A 27,009-nucleotide genomic window follows, 5' to 3' on the forward strand; every position below is an offset into this window, starting at 1 on the left:
CAAGCCATTAATCTTACACAGTGTGTTTTGATTGCCCCAAAAGGCAGCAGCTATTTGCTTTGTTGACCTTTCATGCCCCAAAGCAAGGGTATGATGGTAATTTTTATTTTTTTCCATGACTAGCACACGTACAAATTAAATCAAATGTGGTAATGAGAACAGCACCGCAGTGAAACAACAGATGAATGAGCAGGCGGTTTGTCGTGGAAGAATCTTTCGATTTTGTTTTATGTTGATTTGGGGCGAGCTCCAGTGAACAGATGAATTGGCAGGCCCTGGGGCAAACCGCCTTCAGTTAATTCAGTACGACACGGCGTAACAGTGTGCATCACAATCTGTATTCATCTCTGTGGTGGAATCATGTTAGGACAGTGTGACCTTAATATTGCAGGCAGCATTTCTGTAACACAGAAATCATTTTTCCTCTAACCTGTAGCGCAGCTCCAGCTGTGTCCAGCCAGCATTCATAAAGCCCCTTGGGAGAAAAAAAATATAATAAAACAACATGCAGAATTTTTCAATCTACAGGGAGACAGTGTCCACAACAATGTTGTCTGGAATTAAACTCAAATCAGATTGCTGGGAGGTCTTACAGTTCCTACCTCCCTACAGGAAAGGGTTGTATAGTTCATGGCTGCTAACAGCAATGGCAGGCAGTCTTCACACCAGCCCCGTTCCTGGGATCTTTCTGATGGCTGAGTCCATTTAAAAGTTGATAGTGAAGGGGTAGGTTTATTAATGGATTTTGATTGTTTTGCAAGATGTCAGAGCCAAAACACCAGTCACAAAACTAGCTGAAATTCATCAGAATTCACAGTTAATATTTGTCGATCATTTTAGCTGCAAAAAGCAACATCAGAGGTCATTTGGACAGGGTAAGAGCGGTTTGCCAGTAGGCGCCAGTTCAGTCACTCTAAAACTTTGGATAATGATCCGATTTTCTTTGCCTTTATCTCTTTCTTTTTCCCTTTGATTGGTTCCTGTCTTCGCAGGCTAGAGACTTTAGGGTCAGTCAGATCTCTGATATCACGTGGGCCAAACTTTTAAAGACAGTTGCTCTTTTTAATGAACCCGGTTTGTGCTGGACAATTGATTATCTGCCAGAGCAGCATCAAGTTTTGAGGTAAAAAAGCTACAGTATCTTCTGTGAAAGATTCTATGTGTAATCACTCTCACTATCTTCTGCTTGTCATCCTTCTAATAGGTGACTGCAAGTTCACTCATGTCCTCCCCTTCGCCTGCCCCTCTCCCAGTGGCTACTCATTGCACTCCCACACCAGTGGAACCGTGGCCGTTTTGCCTCCTCCAATACCCACTTTGTCACCAGTGAAGCTAGAGGGTGTGAATGGCATCCGTGGCAGGTGCTTTTGACCAAACTAATTGTTGCCCAGTCGTAGGCAGCAAGAAGTCCAGAGCTTAGAAGAACCTCTCACACCAACCTACTTGCCTAAACTAGGACACGCAGCTTCACCCCAAACAGCAAGGAATGGCTGCTGAGGAAACTTATCGGCGGCTATCAGCTATGCCTCTTGAGCAGGGACAGAATTGGACAGTCTAAAATGCGGGTTAAAAATCAGTTCAAGATAACTATAGGGGAAAAGCAGCTGCCTGCCAGGACACCAAACAAGCTGAGTAAAAGACCCAGTAAGATGCCATCCTGTTCCGCCCCACCCCAGGGAGTTCTCTGAATTGCCATTTACTGTGTTTTCAGATGAGACTGCCCAAGCACACTGCAATATGAAACATGGGGCACAAAGTCACTGTGGAGTCACAGAAGGGGTGAGCTTTCATCAGAGAGAGAGGATGAGAGGCAGCTCACACGATTTTCTCCGCTTGCTGGAATTTACTAAAGTTTAGGGCTGCTGCAGATTTACAAAGAGAGTTGTTTCTGTCTTGGAATACCCCGTGCCTCATGTCGTATCATCACCTGTAACTTCATGATGGTTGGACCAGATGATCTTAAAGGTCTTTTCCAACATTAATGATTCTATGATTCTATATCATGTTATCTTGGTGGACCCTACTGTGCTGCAAAATAAGTCAGTGATGCAATGTCAACTAACACCGGTGATAAGCAAATCCCTTTCTGGCAAAGTACCTTTCATTTCTGGATGAACGGAAAGTAATTCAGGCACAAGTCTATTGAACAAAGAAGAGCATGAGAAAACCCGCAAAGTATTATTTAGACAGGAAACAATATTCTCCTGTGATACTAAGCACCTCTGGGTCTCAGAGATTTTCACCTGGCCACGTAGCAGGCTTTGCCAAGATCGAGTTCTGCTGCAGCACAATGACGTGTTTATCGCCATCGGCCAGCAGGCGAGTGTTACCCATACAAGTCTACCCAAGCACCCCGAGGAAACATAACCACTCTTGCTAGATGTCACTCTGATGTACGTGCTATAAACAAATTCTCCTTCCCACTTTAGAAGCCCCACTTGAGCTCTGGTTTAAAACATCACAGCAGGTATTTTAACAGTCCTCGAATTGTTTGTGGCGGAGCATAAATCTGCTGGCCTCTATGGGCTCCACAGAGCACAGGCAAATGTCATGTCATCACCTTCCTGGGAATGGCACGGTTCCTCTCATCGCAGCCATGTGCGTTTGAAAGCCAGTGCTAGACACGATCATGTCATAATCTTTTTCTGCTGCTTCATCCTATCAGCAGGCACACTGAGTATAACAATTCTGTGTTTAAGTATAACAAAGGAGCTATGTACAGGAAAGATAAGTGCTTTTTTCACTCTTTTCTCCCCCCATACATATCCACAGCAGGTAGACGGAGATGCTTTTCCCATTAGTTGATTACAGCTGTAGTAAAACAACAACTTTTTTTTTTTTCCCCAATCCTGATTTCAGGTTGTTTTTGTTTGTTTGTTTGTTTTTTAACTATTTTTGTCTCTACTTCGGTGATGAAACTGCTAACAGCAGAGGAACAGCAGAGGTGATAGCCCCTCATAGTTGCTGAGAAATGAGAGCACTCACGCTGAACACTTCTCAGTGGGCAAGGAGAAACCACCCTGTGGTGCTCCCAGCTATGCTCAGAGCTGCTCTCTTACATGGACAAGCTTCATTATGAATATAACATCTCCGATGAGGCTTTAGCTAAGCTTTAGCAGCTAAATATACACTTGATAAAAAGCACAATGAACCAAAAACAGCCCAGGCAGTTATTTTAAGACTTGTCTTACCTTTCAAAGAAAGTTGTTAAGAAGATCCTGGAGCCCCAGGGCTTTTCCTGGATCCTGGAGGCTCAGGAGGCTGCTTGCTGCCTCCCTTTGCTGGCATGTGGGATGCCCAGGTGTTGGCAGTGCTACCAGAGAGGTTATGACAGGGAGCACCAGCCCCTTCCTGCGAGTTACAGACTGGCTGCACAGCTGGAGCAGGGTGGCATATGGCAGCTGAAGTAGGAAATACCTTTAGCTTCTAGAATCAGAGTTGCAAAAATATTTTTTTTCTTAAGAACAGGCTAGAAATAGAAGTCATTTTTGATCCATGTTACAAAGCAATCTAAGAATCACTAACAAATAGCAAGCGTGGTTTCTCCTCTTCCCTCAGGTTGATGACCTAATTTCATCTTTTCTCTCAAGATGTGTTCATCCTGCCACACTGTTTGTATGCTCGGTGACTTTTTGTCCATGGGACCCCAAAAGCATTTATTTGCCTGTACAGCTGTCGATGGCGTCAACTTTCATTTTCCCAGAGAAATGTGTTCCTCAGACGAGCTTCAACTCCATTCAGGCCAACTTTGCCACGAAGCCCCCAAAACCCTGGAGGTGGTTCAGATTTTCCATTTGCTTGAAGAGAAATAGTCCATTTTGGTGGCGCTTGTCAGCTGGATGCTTTGGACTTGTCCCAGTGCACACATTTGGAAAAGAAATTACCTTCCATTTAATTGATCATTCTGACTGTGGCAAGAATTTCATCCTTTTCCAGCCTGATAACTTGTATTTAACCCGATGTCCTTTTTCTATGCTCTAGAGGTTTAGGAGAACATCACAACAGTAGACACACGCAGCATTTAATTTTATCCATCTCCACCGCCTCCTGCTTTAATACACTGGAATCTCTAGAACATCTTAAGTCTCTGTGATTTCTAAAATTTATGGGGGCAGTAGAGATTGTTTGCAATAATATTCACTGAGATGCTCGCAGCAGCTCACAGAAGCTAAATCGCTCCTGCTAAGCAAGAGACATATTCTTTGGACACCTTCCAGTCCCATTTCCCCTACAGTGCATGTTCGTTGTGCATTTACAGCGTGTGGTTTTCTGCTTTGTGACCCTACATGTAACAAACAGACGGCTGGATTTGTTGGTGGACACGAGTGGCATAGGAGGGCTCTGAACAGCCACAAGATTGTGTGTTTGTACTGTGCAGGGGTGCTTATGCTGCCTCAAGGGACCCTGTGCTCATATGGCACAAGCTCACGCTGCCTTTCTGGGTCCTGCTGCCCTGGACCCAATACAAAGGGACTCAAAGGAAGCAAAAGGTCTGCACAGGCTGGATCCCAGCAGCAAGATCTTTGCTTGTGTAGCCCTGTAAGACAGCAGACAGTCGATGTAGGCCAGCTGGTGGCTAGGGTGTGCATGACACCACAAAGCAGCTAAGAACCATCTGGGAAGCTGCTCTGGGGAGGAGGCATCACCACCTTAAATGGCACCATGCTGCAGAGGTGCTGGGGGACAGAGACGATAAGCAGTACCAGAAATGACTGAGAGAATAAAGGAAAGGATTGTATTGAAAATAGGATGTAGCACTGCCGAGTTCACTGATACTGTGTCGATAACCATGGTAGGTGTCATCGCCACGAGTCATTTCCATAATCTATCAAATATTCATTTCACTAAGGGAAGTCACAAACACACAAACAGGTATTTTGGGCTCCTGCTGGAGCAGTAGGAGTTGCTGGAGGCCATGTGTGAATGAGCTCCTCTGGAAGGAGGGAGCAGGAAGGAGCATGAAAAGGGCGCAGTGTGCTGTGAGTGGTTCCACAAGGGCCGTCTTCTCAGCTGACTGCACAGTGTAGATGAAAGGAAAGTGCAAACCACAGTGTCTAAACTCTTGGTAATGTTGACAAAAGGCAAACTAGCAGACGGATCTGAATCAATGTTAGCTGATACCAACATTGCTCCAACAAGTATCTCCTAGATCAGAGAGAGGGCCAAAAAGTTTCTTTCCAAATTCAGATATGAAAGAATATGTGCTAAATAGCACTGAAGTGGTGCTAATTTAAGTGCTTGGATCTGTGGGAAGTGTGCCCCTCAAGAGCACCAATGAGGGCACAGTGAACAGAAGAGTCCTTGCAGATCCACCTGAAAATCAGCAGCCTCCCCTCCCCACCACCTGCACGCCCTTCCTAGCTGGCAAAAAGCAAAGGGGAATAGGAAGCCCTGAAGAGATTACTGAAGACAGATCATCGCTGTGCGGATTCCTGATTTAGCCATGCACTCTCTCCCTGCATGCAGATGCCATCTTGCTGCTGGAGCAGCCCTTTACCCTGGGCTGGGTGTCCCCTGGCACAGGGCACAGGCAGCGGGAGGGCTGGTGGAGCAGGTGCTCGGCCAGGGAGCCCCACAGCCTGCACGAGCCCTGGAGACTGTGGCATTAACCTGTCCTTCAGCTTTTGTAGCTCTGAGGTGGTATTTTTTCATGGTTCAAATTCACATTTGTGATTTACATAAAAATGTAGGGTTGCCCAGGCTTCTTCCATGGTGCTGGTGAAGCCACAGGGTCCATTCCTCTTTGGCCGCTCTCCTCAAGCCAGCTGAGGAGCACGGACTTGCCTGAGCTCATTAGCAGGGGGATCCTGGTGGGTGCTTCGTGTCCTCTGACAGCAGCTGATGGTCAGTACTCAACATTTCCGATCACCACACAGCAATGTGGCGTATTGTTGCTATAAATTTTGTCCTTTTTTCTTGCTTCCCCCCAAGGCTTGGGCTGTCTGGAAGGAATGGGAGCTAAAACGTCTGTGCAAGCTGCGAGTGAACGTGGTAGTCTTCCATCGTCCTATGGGCAAAACAAGGCTGCCAAGACAGCTGCTGCTGCTGTTATTATTACAAATTAATGCTTTTTGTATGAGCTGACCTGCTTTATGGATGCTTGCACCCCATGAGCTTTTTGCTCAGAGTCCTCCCTAACCGACGGTGAGGGGCAGTGTGCAGGGGGGGTCACAGGACTGAAACCTTCACAGATTTTGCCCCTCAGCAGCGCTCACGGGTGCTTGGTGGACCAGAGCTGTGCAGAGACCTGAGGCACTTGCTGGGTTCACAGCACTTCTCCTCCTCTGGGCCACAGCATCTTCCCTGTCCCGGTGTCACCTCCTGCTCCTGCCACGACAGTCCCCGTGCTGGGACTTCTGTGGGGGGCTGGCATGCGCCTCATGTGCCTCAGGAGGGAGAGGAGGCCACTTGTTTGCACGGTAAGGTAGCACCAGGGCCGTGAATGGCAAACGGCCTTTCACATTACATCGGACCGGAGGTCCTCGCCATTTTGTGTATGCACAGGCCCTGAGCGAAGAGCTGCCCAGACGGAGACATTTAGAGACAGCAAACACAGGGAGGCGGCTCACCCTGGGCTCCAGGTGCAAACAGTGGAGAAAGAAGAAAATGTCAAATCTGCATAAATACTGGATGGCTCCCTGATGGTATTAAATACCTCTTTTGCATACAGTCTTCTAACTACAGAAAAGTTGAGTTAACCTTTTTTTTTTTTTTTTTTTTTTCCAGAAAATCTAATTTTGGAAAATCTAGTTCTAATCCTAATGTCATTTTTAATGGGTAAAAATGCAATCGAAAGCCAAACCTGTAGATATTTCTGTTGTTTGGGTCTTACATTCTTTGAGTTTATTCACAAAAACGTAAATGTTTCCTGGCCATATCTTTCTTATGAAATATACAATAAATTGTCTATTGTTCACTCTGCAAATGTGCAATGCACAATGGCAAAATAATTGCTGATAGAGATAGAAAAGTCCTGATGTATAATTATTAATGATGAATTCTGATATCTAAGATTAAAGAAGACTGCTGCTACAAAAGGAGAACTGAGGATAAAAAACCACATTGCCCTGGAACCAAACTGTGCTGCCTCAGGAGCTCCACTGTCACAGGGTTACAAGATTTTTGTCAAGATACAAAACAGTTTTACGTCAAATAAATTATTCATATGGCCATTTCTCATCACAGGTTTCCTCTCTTCGTGCTCTTTCAAATACAGAGGGAAGAGTATGCTGTTCACCGGGTTATTAAAAATATCACAGCAGTCGTTAAATCTTCACATAGGCCATTTTATAAGGCAGCCCCTGTAGCACACTTATGCTCTATAGCAGTGGAAAGCCACAGGACACGAATTAGCAAAGTATTTCCCATGAAAAGGATGGTGCTTTGGGGAAGGAAATCTTACGTTTAGTGCAGCTAAAACTCATGGTAACCTTCATGAGAAACAGCTTGTTTGTCCATTCGTCAGCAGCTGGAGTCCTGACAGTGTTTCTGCCATTACACAAATAAAAAATTATCTGTTTTCACAGTTCAGACTTTACCTTCTGGAGGAGGCCTGCTGATCTTTAGAGAAAATAAGCATTGGAGAGGACATGGCCAACCCTTTCCCTGACACTCCCTGGGCCTTTCAGAAGAGCATTTGCCAGGCCCAGCACTGGAGCCACTTGCAGGCACTTCTTGCCAGATGCCAACCCTAAAAGCCCCTGCAAGAGCTTAAATTTAAAGCAAAATGAGAAGGAAGCAACAGTAATTTGCCAGGAGCTTTATTTTCAGAGCTGTGACATGGGACAAGTTCTTCCTACTTATCTCTCTACCAAAGAGAGCCTACTGCTTTCTGGGGAAGTGTTTTAAATGCAGAATTTCATAGTAGCTTTAAAGCATGACTAGATAAAGCACACAATGTTAGGAGGAGCAAGAAAAGATAAGCTTTTAAAGTACAGAACCAAAAATAGCATTTTCTGCCTGCAGGACCTCACTGCTGCTCCCTGTGCGATGCAGTGAGCAGGTACAGAGAGAACCCACCTCAGTGTGCCTTAATCTGGAGAAAAATGACAACTTAAGAAGATATCATTTTGTTTCACAGAAAATTTGCCATTTCCAGATGAGGAACACAGTCAATAAGACACCGCACATACAGTGCAATTAGACTCAGTTGCTGACAAGAAGCAAAATAAGGATGAAAGCTGTGAAAAAGAAACATCTGCCATTTGCAAAGCCAAGCATCGCAGCGGAAACAAGGGCAAGTCACGCTCTCCTGGGTGAGCACAGCTCATACTCTTTCACCGTGCTGTTTCCTGAAATACTGCTTCCCACAGCACTCTGCAGCCCAGCCTACGAAAGTGGAAGTAATCCGAGCTGCACAGTTGACTTAAGCTCTGATACAACACTGTTGTGTTACTGTCAGTATGCCAGTAAATGTCATTGTTTTTTTCTGGAATATACCATATTAGAAAATCTTCTGGGGTAGGGCTTTAATTTCCTCTCTGAGCTCGGCAGCAGGTGAAATCTTCCTGCCCCTCCTGTGCACACCTGGCACAGCAGCTCCCACTCTTAGCACTTTCTGTGACTCTATCCATGAGATAAAGCAGTGGCCGTGCACTGGGGGCTGTTTTATTCCCTTTTCCGTGCAGCATTACAATTTCTGAGACTTCAGCAAGAGTAAGTGACGTGACGTGAGACCTCAGCGCACTGTCACGGTGTTGCACCGTGAGGCATCTTTTTGGCAACTCGGGATTTTGTGGTGAAGGAGCAGAACAGCCCACATCCCGTGCAGTTACTGGTGCCGGGTTAGTGCAGGCAAGGCCTAAGACCCCATGGGCCATACTCCAGCCAAATCCAGGACAGACAGAAGGTCCCAGTTCCACTAGCTTAGAATATGGGAAACAAATTGGGATGCCTGCCCACATTATTTACCTGAAGCAGTGCCCTTTGGGAAAAAACCACTGGTACTTCTCCAGGGGGGTCTGACTTACCTTAAACACTTCAATTCCTGATATCTCAGCTCTTTGCTCATAAAAACAACGTGGTATAGTTACTTCACCCACCTGCTGTTCTTAAATTAATTATGAATGGCTTTGAGTGCATTATGTGACAGGAGCTATAGAAGTGTGACTATTATTTTTAATAATGCACAAGTAATAATTTATTTAACATTTCTCTGTATTTCTCATCAGGTTCCTGAACCCAATTGCACTTTCCTGCTCTGTCTGCAAGTTCTCTCATGAAAGTTGATGATAAGCTGCGAAGTTTTTTGGTTTTGTTTTTGGTCTTTTTTTTTTTTGAGACTAATGAGATACTGTTTCTCAGGCATTAAAGTTGTGGCATCTGTTCTGTTAAAAAATAGGATGTCAAGTTTAAATGGAATAGGATGTGACATGAAATGAAAAGAATGAAACAGCTTCTTCGTAAACATAATCTGTTAAATCCAGTTACCAGAATTAGTCATAATTCTCTGCAATGAGTTTATTCTGTGGTGTAACACATTCACTTCAAGGCCATGGTGTTTGGGTAGAGCTCAATAGACAGCTTAAAGATTGAATGCTATGTGCTGCACTGTCTGCAGAATCGACTTGTGCTTCAGAATGACAGAAAGACAGCAAGCATTCATTTAGATGACATTGAACTACATGAAAGGAAAATATTTTTCCAGGCAGAAAAGAAACGAGTAGCAATGTGTGCTGTGTATAATCTGCACTGTAAAGACACATATATGTCTGGAGTGAAGGAGACTAATGCTCAAGAGGCTGAGGCATGAGGCTGGTGGCTTCTGCCAAGTCAAATGCAGAAAGTCCAGAGCCAGTCCCACCTCCAAAATCAGGCAACTGTAAAAATAATGCACTTGGGATCTATTATTGTGGATGTTCTTGAGCCTTCTGTAGCAGCAACATTCTGTTGGTTTGTTTTGAAGTGAAATCTGTGCTTTTCATAGAGGATAAATGGCAGATCCAAGGGGAAAACAAGGCACCACCAACCTGTGGCACCACTGCTTGATGTGCCTGGCACAAGAGTAGGAAAGGTGAGGAAAAGCATGGGTGTCCTTCCCTGGGTTTAACTTTCCTCATGAAGATACACTCTTTATATAATAGGAGCAATGCTGGGAAAAAAAAATAATGCTGCAGTATGCTTGTTATTATTATCCTTCCTGCATCCAGGCCTCTCACATAGGGGCAGCTGAGATGTTCTCAAGAGTTATGGAGTCTTTTCCCTTACATCTCCACAGAGCAATGAAGCCAGCTCTTCCTTCTCAGCAGTGCTGCAGGTACAGGTGGAAAAAGGGGGCATCAAGGCATCCACTTTCAGCACCACCTGAAGGGGGTGGCAAACTATCCCCAGCTCAGCAGCCTGGTGTAGAAGATAGTTGCCTCAACACAGCTTTTGTCTTGGTAAATGGGACAGGTGCAGATAAGGAAAGTAATAGTTCAGGGGGGTGGTGATAGAAGCCACCTGAGTATGCACAGGATACCTGTTGCAAGGAACTGAAAAAAAAAATAAATCATAACTGATTATAATACTGAATCACAGCATACACACACACACAATACATTTATACATTCATATGTATACATATACACCATACGAACCATATGTCCTTTCCAGGTTCCCATAACTCCTAGGACACATGGCTGGGTGATTGGTGAGCTCTCGTTAACCAACCCGATGTAACTGAGCACTGCGGTATATGTATGCAACAAATACTTGCAGTTAGAGGGTGGACTGCCCCCTTATTTGTTGAATGCTCACTTGTCATCTCCTCAGATTAATCACTTTGCACACCAGTGACAGAGAGACATCTCTCATCTTTTCCAGACCCAAATATCAGCTCCTACGGAGAGCCGGGCCAGCCAGGCTGCCTGCCCGGCAATGCCACGGCTTTTCTCCCACACTAAGGCGTTGCCCACCAGCACAGCTGGTCCCAGCAGCCTGCGGGGAGGAGGCGAATCAGGCACATGGGCTCTCGCAGTGACGGAGACCTCACTGCTGCATGTGTGAGGCCAGCAGCACCGACAGCAGGGACTGGAGCCAAAGGAGCAAAGCTCATGCCAAATGCACGCGATATGGCATTTCTGTACAGGAGGGACCTCTCAGGCTGTGCGATTTATTTCCTTCTGAAGAAGAACACAGTGAAACCCAGCTACTTGAATGCTCCCAAAGAACTGCTGAACATTACAAATTATCTTAAGCAACTAGATATTTCTTCATTTGATAATTTCCATTGGAAGAATAATTCTATTGTCTTTTTGACATTTAACCAACCCTTCTGCAGTGTGATGCAACATTTTTTAGAACACATCATCCTTTCCTTAATTATTTTTCACTTAAATAACATGGACATTGTAAGAGGGAGAAAGAAATGGTGGAATGTAAAGAGCTGGAAACGAGGAGGAAAGCTGAGGCAGATGTAATAAGATAGCATGATCTGAAAAAAAAAAAAGCTGTTATATCACAAACAAATTATGTGAAAAGGTAACACGTTTGAAAATGTTTTCTAAGCAAGACCTTGAAGTTTATAAATTGTTTCAGAGTGCAACTGCAGTGGGAGAATGATGTGCGGAAAATAAGCAAAGCAGTGTCTAGAGCAGTGGAGGTTGTGCTGGAGCTCATTGGAAAGTCTGTTTTTTTTTTTTTAAATTATTTTTTTTCTAGTAGGAAAAAAGCAATGGGCAGTATCCTGTGCAGGCTTTAAGTGGGGAGTGATTTTTCTTCTGTAACCTGGAATCAGGGCAGGCTGCTTGGAAACCAGCTATCGCTGTCTTGAAGTCTCCATCCAGTCCAACCCATGGACCAGCTGCTCCTGCCTCCTCCCGAAAGGCCTGCAGCCACCACCCTCTGTTTCCATCCTCTTCCTCGCCCTCATCTGTAACGGGGACTGCCTGTGTAGCTCAGGGAGCGCTACGCTGCATTGCTATGAGGGACAAAGCCTTTCACAGCTGGTTCATGAGCAGCTGCATAAAGACAAATAAGGGAAAAAAAAGAAAAAGAAAAAAAAAAAAGATCACACAGCAGAGAAGAGGAAAAACAGCTTAGAAAACAAATGCAAACAAAAAGAAAATGTCAGCTGCAGCCTTAGGAGTATTCTCCTGCCATGTAAGTGTAATCAGAGCTGTGACGTAGGGTTTCCTTTCAGCCTCTAGCCTGCGGTAACTAAATCTACGTGTACAGCCCCAGGACTGCTCCGGCCAGGGGAGCCGCGCAGTGCTAACGAGGGCCAGAAGCGTGGCAGCGGCTGTGGCGGTGCAGGCAGGCGGAGGGGAGGACGTCTCCATGGCGCGGGCTTGGATGGCGGCTGCAGGCCGTGCGGGCCTGGCGGGGCGAGCGGTGGGCGCCGCGGCCCCACACAGCTGGGCACGGGGCCCGGGCTGGGGTCTGTGTGGGGACGGGAGGGCAGCGGAGGAGGATCAAGGGCTGGGGAGGCAGGAGACTGAGCTGACGCAGGCAGGTGTTAGGTTTGGCAGGGCCGAGCAGGAAACAAAAGGCCTGCCTGGTCTCGCAGGGCTGGGAAAAGGTCGGTAGCGGAGATCGTCCTAACAGCAACATTGCTGAAGTGGTTGGTCTTCGTGAGCAATTATTTTAGAAAGAGAGCATGAGGCAGGGGAGTCAGCAGCATGCTAGCTGCTGGGATATGAGGGGGGAATCACCGCTCACTGCTCTGACCAGAGAGAAGCACCCCACAGCAAACAATGTCTGGTTAAAAGCTAAGGGCAAATGCAGGCACCAGGCCCAGAGGGTCTGCGGCAAACAGCTGGGTTTGCTCCCCACCCTGCTTCTGCAACAACGTGGGTGCTGCTCCAGCAGCCAAACACTCTCCTTGCACAGAAAGGCATGACAAGAAGAGCTTTTGGCATCAGTGGCCATGATGGGAGGATGAAGACAACACCCATTTGGAAAGGCATGCCCTTCTGTAAAGAGAGAGCAGAGGGATGTCTGTTTTTCTTCCTCTCTGAGTTTTACACTCCCTTACTTCCAAACAAACCTGGTGCAAACTCCATTTGCCCCTTCGTTGCACAGACATCATGTTTTGTGCATTTAGTCTTCAGTATGAAAGACAGAAGAAACAGTCTCCACTCTGTTGGAATGAATTTTCTTCTTATTAATAACAGAGGGGTATTGGAAAGCAGAATCTCCATTAGCTACATTTAAGAGAAGAAAAGGGAGATTATGATTGACCTGATTGATCTGAGTGTTATTGCTGCATAGTGAACAGGCTCCATCAGCGCGTAATTGCCTTCGCTGTGGAAGAGCCCTTGACTCAGCGGAGACTGGTACTGACTGTGCTGGGTACAGACGTCTATTAAGAGGCAGTCCTTGTCCCTGTGAGTCATCTAAGTGGATGAAGCACATTAAAAAATGCAGGGAACAAGACTAGGGAACCAGAACAAGGGAGAACTGATTTCCCAAGGATATTTTGCCTGAGATGATTGTTTTTGTGCATTATAAGGTATAAACATGGAAATTTTATTTGTGATTGGGATGTATAAAGCAACTGTCTCTCTTGCATCCCCAGCTGTCTAATGGTACATAAGTTTCCCACCCTGGCTCCTTCTCTGTCGGCCTCCTCCGGAGAATCACCTCTAGAGAATTTAGGAGAATTGGGAAAGGACTGTCTCTTTTAGACTGTTACCTCTCTACCAAATGTCACTGAAGCTGGAAGGTGTACAGAGAGACATACAGACAGCACAATCATGCCAAACCTCATTCCCCCAGGAATACAACAGATTTCAGGTAGAACAGAAAGCAAGTGGCTGGAAATATCAAAAGGCTTCTTTTTTTTTTTTTTTTAAATATATATATATTTATGTTTGCTTGCCTGTTTGCTTTATCATTTACATTCTTTTTTGACTTGATGTGGCATTGCCTCTTAGTAGAAGCTGCCAGTAAAACATCCAAGAGACTGGAGACCTGGTCTATATAATGTCATAAAAATAAGCCTTTAAAAAGCCTTACACCTCATTGCATAGATATCAGTGTAGTCTTTTCAGACTGGGTGTCCAGGAACAAAAGGCAGGGTACTAAACTCTTTCAGGTATATATCATTAAACTTGAAGGAAAAATGAATTAAAAGAAAAAAACCTTCAAATCCAACTCTATTCTACTCTGAAGAAACTATCATCAAGTGAGCTGTTAGTCATTACTTTGTCCCAGTCTGGAAGAATAATTGTGGAGTTGCTGAGGGTGCAGAAAATACAAAACCAGACTAAGCCAGAAGGACTGGCAGTTGGCTGCTGATAGCTAGGTGCACGCTTGGTCATTTCTATGGGCTTCCTTTACAGGAGGGATGTGGGCTGTACCTGGAAAAGAGAACCACCCCCATGATATATTTTGTAATTTGTTACTAGTACTCCATACCAGGCTGTCTAGCATTTAGTACTTATGTATCACATAGCATAATGCTTGAAAACATGTTTGTGGTTTGCATTACCACTGAATATCACTTTCAGGTGATGGACTTCTCAGTTTTGAGATCAGGTTTGGTGTTCCGAAGATTCTCCATTACCACAGCAAGCACTGTACAAGTGCTTAAAATAAGTTCAGGAATCTAGATGAAAGAAGAGAAAAAGAAAGGTCTTTGGCTTAACTACAGCAGCACTTTGCAGACCTGCTTGCTAAAGCAAGCACAAGCTTTAGCACATGCTGGCAGTGCTGCACACTGATCCAGCAAATTCAGCAGGGTGGAGAGACGAGAAAACTTTCTAAGAAGCTTTGGGAAACTAACAATGAAGCCCCTAGAGACAGGAGAGTATATTCCACACAGCAGAGAAAACCACTGGGGTCTTCCACAAATGTAGCATTCATGGTGAGAGTATAATATATATAGCAGGGTGAGTGCACAGTAAATTTTCTTGGCCATTACTACATATCTAAACACAAAGAACATCTGATTTGTGATGTTTTTTACACCAGGAAGGTGCCTTTCTTAAGATATTTTGAGGTTTTTCCACGATGAAAATGATTAAATATCTCTTCCTGGATCTTATAATAACCAAAGGCACAGCCTTTAGTTCACCAGTCCCATGACCTTAAAGTCTTAGTGATCTTTTGCATATCTCAATTTCTCTGTCTGTGAAACTGCGCTAAAATGTTTGTCTCTTTTTGGAGACTTACTGTCTTAAAAGTGTAAGCACTTGGAGATTTTTCAGGCAAGCTTGAAGTATGAAATTTTAATAAAACAAAATAAACCAAATCCTCAGCTTCCTTTTGTCAGCATGTCAAGTTTAAGCATCAGAAGCATTTTGCCACACTTAACATAACGACGTGTATATTAATTTATCCAGTGGGCTAGCTCGTGTTCTCACTGAGGAATACATAAATCCTCGGCTATTATTTAGAACCTTTCATCCACAGATGTCAAAACACATCGCAAGTTCTGTAGTACCTCTTGTCAGCGCAAAGCTTTCATTAACGTCAGGGGAAGGAGGATTAAGCCCAATATGTTTCCTGGAAATAAATATTTATTAAGAAATTACCTTGTTTGTTCCACCTCGCTGTCTTTCAATTGCGAGTGTCATCGCAGCGCTCGCTGTCCCCCAGGGGCAGTGACTCATGGCTGCTTTGAAGGAGGCGCTGGCAGGCCAGCAGTCACCTCCGTCAGGGGACAGCTCGCCGTGGCAGTGGCCTGCCGCATTACGCTGCCCGTCCCCACCGAGCGCAGCGTTCGGAGCAAGCAAAAGCCCAGACGAGAATTAATCGCACAATTGCATTAGTGCCCTCTGAACCAGCACACTCAGCTAGTCCTCCAGTGAACCCTGCTGTACTGAGAAGACCTCCGGATGGGTTGTGCTGAACCAGAAGCATTGGTGCTGCCCGCAGAACGTGCCCGGCTCCCTCCCACGCAGACGCCTGTTAGTGTAAGATCACCGCAAAGCCCTGGCTGTGATGGCAGCGTCTGTGAATGCTTGGCCATGAAGCAGTGTGTGTTACCTACGGCTTCTTTTAGATCATATTTGATAGCCACAAAGGCAGCCCGGTGTCTGGGCTGCAATGCCAGGTGGCACGCTGAGCAGCTAACCCAATCCTCTTCTCTTGAGCATCGCTGCTCTACTGTCACTCTGTGCTGCTTCTTCTGCCCAGAGGTGAAAATGCACCTCCTCGCCTCATGTAGCACCGAGGATTATCCTCTTGACCTCTCAGTGTCAGGGTGAGGGCAGCTGGCACTCAGGCACGCTGTCGGGAAACTCCATCTAACATTTTTGCTGCCAGATGATCCATCTGGGGGCAGGGCCAATGTGGATGGGCTCTGCTGAGGTACACCAGGGCCATGACCGACATCCAGGTAGGGTTTCTGTCCGACAGCAGGCTGGGGAGGGCAGCTCTGAAACAGAAATGTTGACAGTAGCTGTCAGAAATCGTCTCCACCCCTGAATGCAGGCGTTTCTCTGTAACGTGAGACCGGTGCCTGTGTAAGGCTGGTGTTCATAGCTCAGTTCCCACTCCAGACTTAAACATCTGAGCCTTATCTTTCAAATAATGCACAGGCAATAGTGCATCCGTCATTACAGTCTCTTGAAAAAGTGGATGCTCTCTCCCCATTCCTTCCTCAGCAACAGCATTACTGCTTTGAAATGAAATTACATTGAAATTTTACCCTGAATTCAGGACAGTGGTTATCTGTGCTATGCCCAAATACACTTATTTGGTGCATGGAGGATTAACGGGAAGAGATTTGGATTTCTAACCTAAGTGTAGATGTGCAGGAAGTGTGGAGATGTCCTGCCAAACAACAAGGAAAGTATTTGAGGCACAGCGTGAACTTAGGGACTTGCAACTTTTTGAATGTGTAGGACATAGGCAATGGTTCCGGGGCTGTGCTCTTGAACCTAAATGCTGCCTTCATTCCTTCATGGATCTGGGCCTCGGGCAGTAGCTCAGTAGACGAGTTCAGCTCAGGTGTGAAACATTGGGCTGCTTCTCTGGGCCAGACCAAAGCTGCTCTGTAGGCTTATTGGATGGATCAAGGAACCTGATTAACAATCACATGAAAGGACGGACCTTCTCCTCCATCCTCCAGTGACTGGGATGTCTGGTGTCAGCCCCAGAGGAGTGAGATTTCAGTAAATTCTTAAACTGTCTTTGCACTGCTGATGTGGGAGATGCAGTGCACAAGTAGATCCCGTATCAGTCCATTTATGCAAATGCTTTAAATCCCCATTTCAGTGCGGTTTCAGCTTAAATCAATATTGATCTAAGAAAGGTGGCTTATCTCAGCAGCACTTTAATAGATAAATTAACAACTAGGGTAAGCAGACGTAACTCCAGGGGGACCGACACCATTGATTGTACCCCTGATAGTCAGTGTGGCCTCTGAAAGATTTTAAAGCAATCAGTGTAACCGGACCCCTGGAGCGTGCCAGCTCTTATTAACCTTGATAAGCAGGCGGGCGGGCAGGCAGAACTAAGAGGCCCTCATGATTCAACGTGGCAGAGGCTGACCTCTGTGTTTGCCTCCTGTGCAAGCTCAAGCAGAACAAATTAATGCTTAAACACTGCCATCTCCACCGGAGACATGGAAATCCAAACACAGCCAAGTCCATCTGAGCTATTCTGAATCCCAGCCTGGGAACATAGCTGCTGATAAAATCACACAGCCCACTTGAACCAGAATCCCTGGATCCGTATGAAACTTGAGGTCAGTGAAAAATGATTGATTCCACTGGGAAAGCCTGAACGGATCTGGAAGTGATGGGAATTTCTTATGCTGACACAGAGCAGCGGGTGGGAGAAGCTACTGCTTGTCCCCAGGCCAGTGTGGGGGCTTGGACGGGGCAGCACCTGCGAGACAGAGGAGACCCCCAAGGAGGGCAAAACCAAGTCCAAATCAAGTCCTGCCACCCTGCCGCCTTCCCCCTCCCCGTGCACATCTCCCCTCTCTGCCCACCCTTCTCCAAGGCCAGGGGAGAGAGCAGCAGCAGGATGAGGAGCGTTTTGGCACCCCCAGCTCCCTCCTAGCAGCTCCTCGCCTCCCTCCCTTGCAGGAGGTCAGGGGGCCGTGAGCCAGGCACCAGCACCGCCACTGCAAGACACCCGGAGGAGTCTCATGAAATGGCGGGCGTCCGGGAACGAGCACTCAAGGCATTTAAGGAGCATGAATTATTTAGGAGGTCCGGTTAAACATGCCGCTCCCCCCAACTGCTGCAGTGCCTGATGCCTTAGACTTTGGGGCTGGGACTGGGTTATGCAGAAGGGGAAATAATCAGCGAGCAGCAGCAGCAGCGAGCAGACAGGAGTCCTGCAGGTCCTGGCAGTGGTCCAGAAAGAAGTGAAGTAAAATAAGATAAAAAGTGACTCCCCAATTCAGTCCTTGGCTTGCCCTAAAATAAACTGTTCTCTGAGGTTCCTAATTATGCGTATGCAAAGCCACCCCCCAACAGAAAAAATAGGCACGTATTTGTCTTTCCCGAATTCTCTGCAGTGCTTTTAACAGCTAAAAGCTGTTGTATATTTTCACATATATATTTTCGTAGTCTTTCCTTTGTGAACAGTAAGTCCCTCTCTAAAAATATATATAAGCATGGAACAGGCAGCACGTCTTAGAAAAGGGTTTTTATTTTCTATTATTGACATGCTTTTGCATTGTATTTCATGTTAGTATCATCCTAAATTCGGTCTTGTATGAAACTGTGACATTTCGTATGTACCTCTAGGGCGTGCCTGCTTATTTTATGTCAACATATTGTATTTTAGTTTTTAATGTTAAGCTAGGAGCTAAGGTTTGCTTTGATCAACTGAATTTTCTGACTGAGCACATTAGTGCTCCAGATTGACCTGAAGATTAAGAAAAAATATGTAATTGTAATTATTTCTGGAACTGTGAAACTTCTTTGCTGTTTGCATATTTTTTTTATACTGAAATGCATAAAAATGTGTTATTTTCTAATGAAGCCTTTTTATTTATTTATTTATTTTATTAAATTAACTTAAATATCCAGAATGTGAGAGATCTGATCTTTGGATATGATCAGAGGGAGACACAATCTTGTTCCTCCTAAATCAAGAACATATTTAATGGCATTTATACAATGGTGATGCAAGGATTCCACATACGTATTTGGTAATACAAGATGCTGTACACATAACAAGGTAGAATCAGTCCCTGGAGAGAAAAGGGTTTTTAAAAAGAGGGCTTATAAGAAACAAGAGGGACAGGGAATTATTTTACAAACCCTGACCTTACCACGTCTGCCATGCCCCACTTTTTGCATCACTAGCACATGACTGTGACTCCCTACCAGCTCAGGTTTTGTGGGGAATAACACCTGTACTGGGAGTCTCTGCAAATGGAGGAATATGTGTAGGAAACATACACAGTCACAGCTAAAAACTGGGACAAGCTGGATAATGTATTCACCATCTGTGATACGAATAGAAAAGGCTGAAGACCACACCTAAATTTTCTGCCTGAAAATGACTGTGGGCGAGCATTTGGCTCACATTTAAATGCAATAGCATGATTTTTCTTTCTCCTCCTCCTCAGGTAGAAGCTATCAGCCTGTGCCTGCTGGTTATCATTTGCCCTGCCCACACGTGTCAAGCATTGACCTGCATTTTATCATGCTGTCCTTCACTGTTCATCACGAGCTCGCATCTCAGCTCCCATCCTCACAGGCAGCCAGGGAAGGCGGTGCTGGTGGGCTGGAGATGGGCAGACCCCGGGCTCTGTGTCCTGGTGGGGACCAGCAGTGCATGAAGCAAGGAGCACTGCTCTCATTGCAGCCCACTCACTACAGCCACAGACAAAAACACAGTGAGATCTTCCCAAAACAAATCCAGACTTGAAGGGAAGAGGACCTTATGTTTACAAAGCAGCCACAAACTTAGGGGCGATGGTGGCTCCTATAAACGAATGGTAGGCAAGAGCATCTCTGAGTACTCTCATGCATTCCTGCCATCTGTAGCACTGCCAGCAAGGTTGGAGAAGTCTCCTACTCTTGTAGAGAGCTTGGGAAGAGGGGTTTATCCTGGGACTCTCCAGGCAACCAGACTGGTAATCACAGAATCACAGAATTGTAGGGGTTGGAAGGGACCTGCAGAGATAAACGGGTCCAACCCGTTAGGTCCAATGCCTAATAAAGCACCTTCATATAATCACTTTGTGGATTATGTGTTTTCATGAATGCCAACACCATGAGCCCTGCGTAGGGGCTGCTCTCTGGAAGTCCCAGTCTGCTGAGGTGGGCGGCATGGTTAGAGGTACCATGTTCCTCATCCCGCAGCCCTGGTTCGTTGGCGCCATGGGGAGCCTCAGAGCCTCCCCAGACATCTGTGCTCATATCAGTGCAGCCCAGAACAGGTGGAGATTTAATAGGAATGGGTTTAATGGATTTAACAGGGGTAGGAAGAGGTAGTGACGGGGAGGCTTCCACGTTCCCTCGCAGCTTCTGTCCCTCGCAGCACAGGCAGCAGGGGATGTTTTCCATGGGACACCCGCTTTCCTGGTGCCCAGCCCTGGATCTTGAGGGTGGCGCTGAACGTGGAGCCCTGCGCGCTGCTGTTAGGGGACTGATGGCAGTGCCTGGGGTCCTCCCAGCGACCCTGCAGGCAAGCCCCATTGGTGGCACAGCTTCTTCTCACGGATGTGCATCTCCAGGAACTCCCGCACGTCCTCCGGCAGGAACAGGGCCTCCGCTGAGCAGAAGTAGGAGGGGGCAGGACGGGAGTGCAGCGGCGCGGGAGCTGTGCGGCGTGCCATCCTGTATGTGTACCTCCTGTGGGACTGCTGCACCGTGGTGGGGAGGGCTCCCAGCTGCATCTCTATGGACTTCCTCAGGGTGTGCATCCGCAGCAGCTTCCAGAAGCCCAGTCCTTGCTCCAGCCTTTTCATGGGACGAGGATCCACACCAGCGGGCAGGTTGCCGTCCTTGTCAGCTGCGTCAGAGCCTGTGGTGAGAGGCAAGCCAGCCTCGTGGTGCCTGGGAGCCATCTGGGCAAGCTCCTCGGCCTGTCTGAGAGGCCCAGCATCGCAGTGAAGTGTGGTTGCCCCATAGATTTTCAGTGTTGTCTGGGACATCGCTGCACGCTGGGGAGAGGGTCTCCTCCGCTTCCTGTTCCGCAGCACTGGCTGCCACCAGGATCTGACGGATGTTAGCTTGGCCGGGTGGAATGATCTGGCCGGGGCCCTGTGCTGGCTGGAGTCGCTGGCGTCCGAAGAGGAAGAGGAGCGTGGATAGCAGGAGGCTCTGGCCTGCCTGGCAAGGAGCCGCTGCTGCCTCTCCCTGACAGCCTGGCTGCAGCGTTCACAGTCGAGGTCGTAACACAGAAGCTGGCCTAAGGGTCTGCTGCCGATCCAGATCGGGCTGCTCCCGCAGCCGTGAGCGCGCGCCTCAGCATCTGCAAGAGATGGGGCACACGGAGCGCCGTGAGCAAGTGTCTGCTGGGACGGGCCCTGCGCCTGGCCCAGGTGGCCGGCTGGCCTCTGAAGGTGGGGCCCGGCTGCCCGCGGCTTGGATGTGGCCCAGCCCTGGGCGGCAGCGGGGCCCTAGGGGACCCCGGCGCCTGCAGGAGCCAGCGCCAGGGCCGAGGAGAGCTCTACCTGTTTCATGAACCTTGCTGCGCCTTCCCCTGCCTCGGCTCCCGTCACAGACCTGCTGGCAGAGAGCAGAACCCCAGTGAGCCTGGCCCCAGCTGAGCCCCCTGAGAGGCCTCGTGTCCCATCCCCCGGTGCAGTGGGACCCCCCCGAATCCCCAGCCCCCCTGCCCTGCCAGGCTTCCTGAGAAAGGCTGGCCTGGAGCCTCCCTCCTACCTGGTGGCGTTTGCCTGAAGTGCTGCGGCAGCAGCGCAGGGTGGCCCAGGCCACCAGGAGCAGGACGAGGCCGGGGCCGAGGCAGAGGCAGCCGTGAAGTGCCAGCCCCAGGGTATCCAGCATGCTGGGACCAGAGACGAGTGTCTGTGCCATCCTCTGGAGACGCTTCTCCGTGCGACACAGGCCTCGGTGGCTGCTGCCACCGGGGGATAAGGGCAGGAGTGAGACTGTGAGGTCACCGCCAGCTCTGTGACACCGCTGAGCGCATCAGAGAGCCCAGGCGGAGGGCGCAGACGCAGGACCAGAGAGGGGCACCCAGCAGGGCCAGGGGCTGGGGGCTCTGCAGGGAGCCCCTGGGCAGGAGGCTGGGGTAGGCCAGGCCCTGCTGGCTGGGGAGGGCCGTTCGTAGCTGTCAGGAGAGGGCAGTAAGACGGAGGGAGCAGTGCGTTTCACCGGCCTGAAGGTTCCAGGAGCCTCAAGGCACTAGTTTCAAACACTTCCTCAAAGTGAAGCACCTCTCTGCCTGGCAATACCTACTTGACTTGCCGAGGCGACCGGCTCCGGGGCAGACGCGTGCTGCAGCGGAGCGCGGGATCGGGACAGGCAGGGCTATTTTTCGGGCATCGAGCCTACGTGAGGGAGCCGCCAGGCACCGGCAGCCCTCGTGAGGGAGGCTGACGGGGCGTAGGCGGAGCCAGCAGCGTCAGCGACAGCGTCGGCGGCGGGCCTTTTAAATCGGGCACCACCGCCATTTCAGAGCCACTTGCCGAGGCGACCGGCTCCGGGGCAGACGTGAGCTGCAGCGGAGCGCAGGATCGGGACAGGCAGGGCTATTTTTCGGGCATCCAGCCTACGTGAGGGAGCCGCCAGGCACCGGCAGCCCTCGTGAGGGAGGCTGACGAGGCGTAGGCGGAGCCAGTAGCGTCAGCGACAGCTCCTCCCCCTGGCCGTTCAAAGGCAGCCCTCAGGGAGCGCGAGCGACCAGGAGCGCAGCGACCAGGGCCGGCAAACAGGGAGTGACGCGGTGGGAGTGACGCGGCAGTTAGCGAGGCAGTGAGCGCGGGCAGGGCGGGCAGGAAGGGCGGACGCTCACACCCGCCCATAGGGACAACTCCTCTAACGGCACTCTCCTGTCAGCTGGGCTACAATGGTCTCCACCAGGCACGGTGCTTTCTCTAGGAAGTCAGTACACACCCAGACCGACTGCCCGTCCAAACACGCGGCAGTTCAGGTCTCCGGATGCGGGGAGTGTCTGAGCCTCTTGCTGCCATCGGCGGGAGGCAGGGAGACTGCTTGCGTGAGGTGCGAGCAGGTGGACGACCTGGTCCGCATGGTGGCGGAGCTCAAGGAGGAGGTGCAGAGGTTGAGGGATATCAGGGAGTGCGAGCGGGAGATGGACTGGTGGAGCGACTCCCTGCAGGACCGGAGGGAGAGGGACCAGGGTGAGACGCCCCAAAGGGGGGTGGACCCCCTGCCCTGTCGCCATCGGGCAGAGGGAGGGGACCTGCGAGTTGAGGAGGAATGGAGACATGTCCCTGCTCGACCTCGCAGGAGATGCCCTCCCCTTCCGGCGCCGCCTTCCCAGGTGCCCTTGAACAATAGGTTTGAGGCCCTGGAGCTGGAGAGACCGGTGGGTGAGGATGAGGTAGGAAGCCTACCCAGGAGGATGCCTGAGGTGAGGAAGTTGACTCCACGCCTCAGGACTGCCTCCACCAAGAAAGAGAGAAGGGTGATTGTTGTGGGCGACTCCCTCCTCAGGGGAACGGAGGGCCCTATTTGTCGGCCTGACCCCACACATAGGGAAGTCTGCTGCCTCCCTGGGGCCAGGGTCAGAGACGTTACCAGGAAGCTTCCAAACCTGGTTCGCCCCTCTGACTATTACCCGTTTTTGATAGTCCAGGCTGGCAGTGACGATGTTGAAAAGAGAAGCCTCAAGGCTATCAAACAGGACTATAGGGGGCTGGGACAATTGGTGGAGGGAGCGGGAGTGCAGGTGGTGTTTTCGTCTATCCCTGCGGGGGAAGGGAGAGGCATGGAGAGGACACGGAAAGCTCGCGTGGTTAATAGGTGGCTCAGAGGCTGGTGCCAGCACAGAAATTTTGGGTTTTTTCACCATGGGGAGCTTTACTCGGCACCCGGCCTGATGGCCCCAGACGGGTCCCTATCTCCAAGGGGAAAACGGATCCTAGGCCAGGAGCTGGCGGGGCTCATAGAGAGCGCTTTAAACTAGGTAAGAAGGGGGACGGGGCTCAAACAAGGCTTGTTGGAGCTGTGCCGGGGGAAACAATGGCTAGGCCGGGGAAGAAGGCGATGGCCCAGCTGAAGTGCATCTACACTAATGCACGCAGCATGGGTAACAAACAGGAGGAGCTGGAAGCCATCGTGCAGCAGGCAGGCTACGACTTGGTTGCCATCACGGAGACGTGGTGGGACCGCTCCCATGACTGGAGTGCTGCAATGCCTGGCTATCGGCTCTTCAGGAGGGACAGGCAGCACAGAGGGGGTGGTGGCGTGGCTCTCTACGTTAGAGAATCTTTTGATGTTGTGGAACTCCAGGCTGGGAATGATAAGGTTGAATCCCTGTGGGTTAGGATCCGCGGGAAGGCCGGCAAGCCTAGCATCCTGGTCGGGGTCTGTTATAGACCGCCGAACCAGGATGAGGAGACGGATGAGGAGTTTTATAGGCAACTGACAGAAGTTGCAAAATCGTCGGCGCTTGTCCTCGTGGGGGACTTCAACTTCCCGGACATATCCTGGAAACACAACACGGCACAGAGAAAGTAGTCTAGGAGGTTTCTGGAGAGCGTGGGAGATAGCTTCCTGACACAGCTGGTCAGTGAACCTACCAGGGGTGGTGCCCCGCTAGACCTTCTCTTCACAAACAGAGAAGGACTGGTGGGAGATGTGGTGGTCGGAAGCTGTCTTGGGCAGAGTGACCACGAAATGGTAGAGTTCTCTATTCTTGGCGAGGCCAGGAAGGGGACCAGTAAAACTGCTGTATTGGACTTCCGGAGGGCTGACTTTGAGCTGCTCAGGACGCTGGTTGGCCGAGTCCCTTGGGAGGCGGTTCTGAAGGGCAGAGGAGTCCAGGAAGGCTGGGCGCTCCTCAAGAAGGAAATCGTGATGGCACAGGAGCAGTCCGTCCCCACGTGCCCAAAGACGAGCCGGCGTGGAAGAAGACCGGCCTGGCTCAACAGAGAGTTGCGGCTTGTGCTTAGCAGAAAAAAGAGGGTTTATAATCTTTGGAAAAAAGGGCGGGCCACTGAGGAGGACTACAAGGATGTAGCGAGGCTGTGCAGGGAGAAAATTAGAAAGGCCAAAGCTCATCTGGAGCTCAACCTGGCTACTGCCGTTAAAGACAACAAAAAATCCTTTTACAAATATATCAACACGAAACGGAGGACTAAGGAGAATCTCCATCCTTTACTGGATGCGAGGGGAAACCTAGTTACTAAGGATGAGGAAAAGGCTGAGGTGCTTAATGCTGCCTTTGCCTCAGTCTTTAGCGGCAATACCGGTTGTTCTCTGGATACCCAGTGCCCTGAGCTGGTGGAAGGGGATGGGGAGCAGGATGTGGCCTTCGCTACCCATGAGGAAATGGTTGGCGACCTGCTACGGAGCTTGGATGAGCGCAAGTCGATGGGGCCGGATGGGATGCACCCGAGGGTACTGAAAGAACTGGCGGAGGAGCTGGCCGAGCCGCTTTCCATCATTTATCGGCAGTCCTGGCTATCGGGGGAGGTCCCAGGTGACTGGCGGCTAGCCAATGTGACGCCCATCTATAAGAAGGGCCGCAGGGCAGACCCGGGGAACTATAGGCCTGTCAGTTTGACCTCAGTGCCAGGAAAGCTCATGGAGCAGATTATCTTGAGGGTCATCACGCGGCACTTGCAGGGCAAGCAGGCGATCAGGCCCAGTCAGCATGGGTTTATGAAAGGCAGGTCCTGCTTGACGAACCTGATCTCCTTCTATGACCAAGTGACGCGCTTGGTGGATGAGGGAAAGGCTGTGGATGTGGTTTACCTTGACCTCAGTAAGGCTTTTGACACCGTTCCCCACAACATTCTCCTCAAGAAACTGGCTGCTCGGGGCTTGGACTGGCGTACGCTTCGCTGGGTTAGAAACTGGCTGGATAGCCGGGCCCAGAGAGTTGTGGTGAATGGAGTCAAATCTGGTTGGAGGCTGGTCACTAGTGGTGTCCCCCAGGGCTCGGTACTGGGGCCGGTCCTCTTTAATATCTTTATTGATGATCTGGATGAGGGCGTCCAGTGCACCCTCAGTAAGTTTGCAGGTGACACCAAGCTAAGTGCGTGTGTCGATCTGCTCGAGGGCAGGAAGGCTCTGCAGGAGGATCTGGATAGGCTGGAGCGATGGGCTGAGGTCAACTGCATGAAGTTCAACAAGGCCAAGTGCCGGGTCCTGCACCTGGGGCGCAACAACCCCAAGCAGAGCTACAGGCTGGGAGATGAGTGGCTGGAAAGCTGCCTGGCCGAGAGGGACCTGGGAGTATTGGTTGATAGTCGGCTGAATATGAGCCAGCAGTGTGCTCAGGTGGCCAAGAAGACCAACAGCATCCTGGCCTGTATAAGAAGCAGTGTGGCCAGCAGGTCTAGGGAAGTGATTGTGCCCCTGTACTCGGCTCTGGTGAGGCCGCACCTTGAGTACTGTGTTCAGTTTTGGGCCCCTCGCTACAGGAAGGACACGGACGTGCTCGAGCGAGTCCAGAGAAGGGCGACCAAGCTGGTGAGGGGTCTGGAGAACAAGTCTTACGAGGAGCGGCTGAGGGAGCTGGGCTTGTTCAGCCTGGAGAAGAGGAGGCTCAGGGGCGACCTCATCGCTCTCTACAGTTACCTTAAAGGAGGCTGTAGAGAGGTGGGGGTTGGTCTGTTCTCCCGCGTGCCTGGTGACAGGACGAGGGGGAATGGGCGAAAGTTGCGACAGGGGAGTTTTAGGTTGGATGTTAGGAAGTACTTCTTTACCGAAAGGGTTATTAAGCATTGGAACGGGCTGCCCAGGGAGGTGGTGGAGTCACCATCCCTGGAGGTCTTTAAAAGACGTTTAGATGTAGAGCTTAGCGATATGGTTTAGTGGAGTACTTAGTGTTAGGTCGGAGGTTGGACTCGATGATCTTGAGGTCTCTTCCAACCTAGAAATCTGTGATACTGTGTGATACTCCTGACTTTGATAGCGCTGCTTTTCCTGGCCACGGCTGGGAGGTTCTGCTGAGTTTATGGCAGTTGCTTGACCGGTGGCTTATTGCTCTAGTTTTGCCTTTGCCTTT

Source organism: Anser cygnoides, chromosome 5, assembly GCF_040182565.1.
Source record: "Anser cygnoides isolate HZ-2024a breed goose chromosome 5, Taihu_goose_T2T_genome, whole genome shotgun sequence".
Taxonomy (NCBI): domain Eukaryota; kingdom Metazoa; phylum Chordata; class Aves; order Anseriformes; family Anatidae; genus Anser; species Anser cygnoides.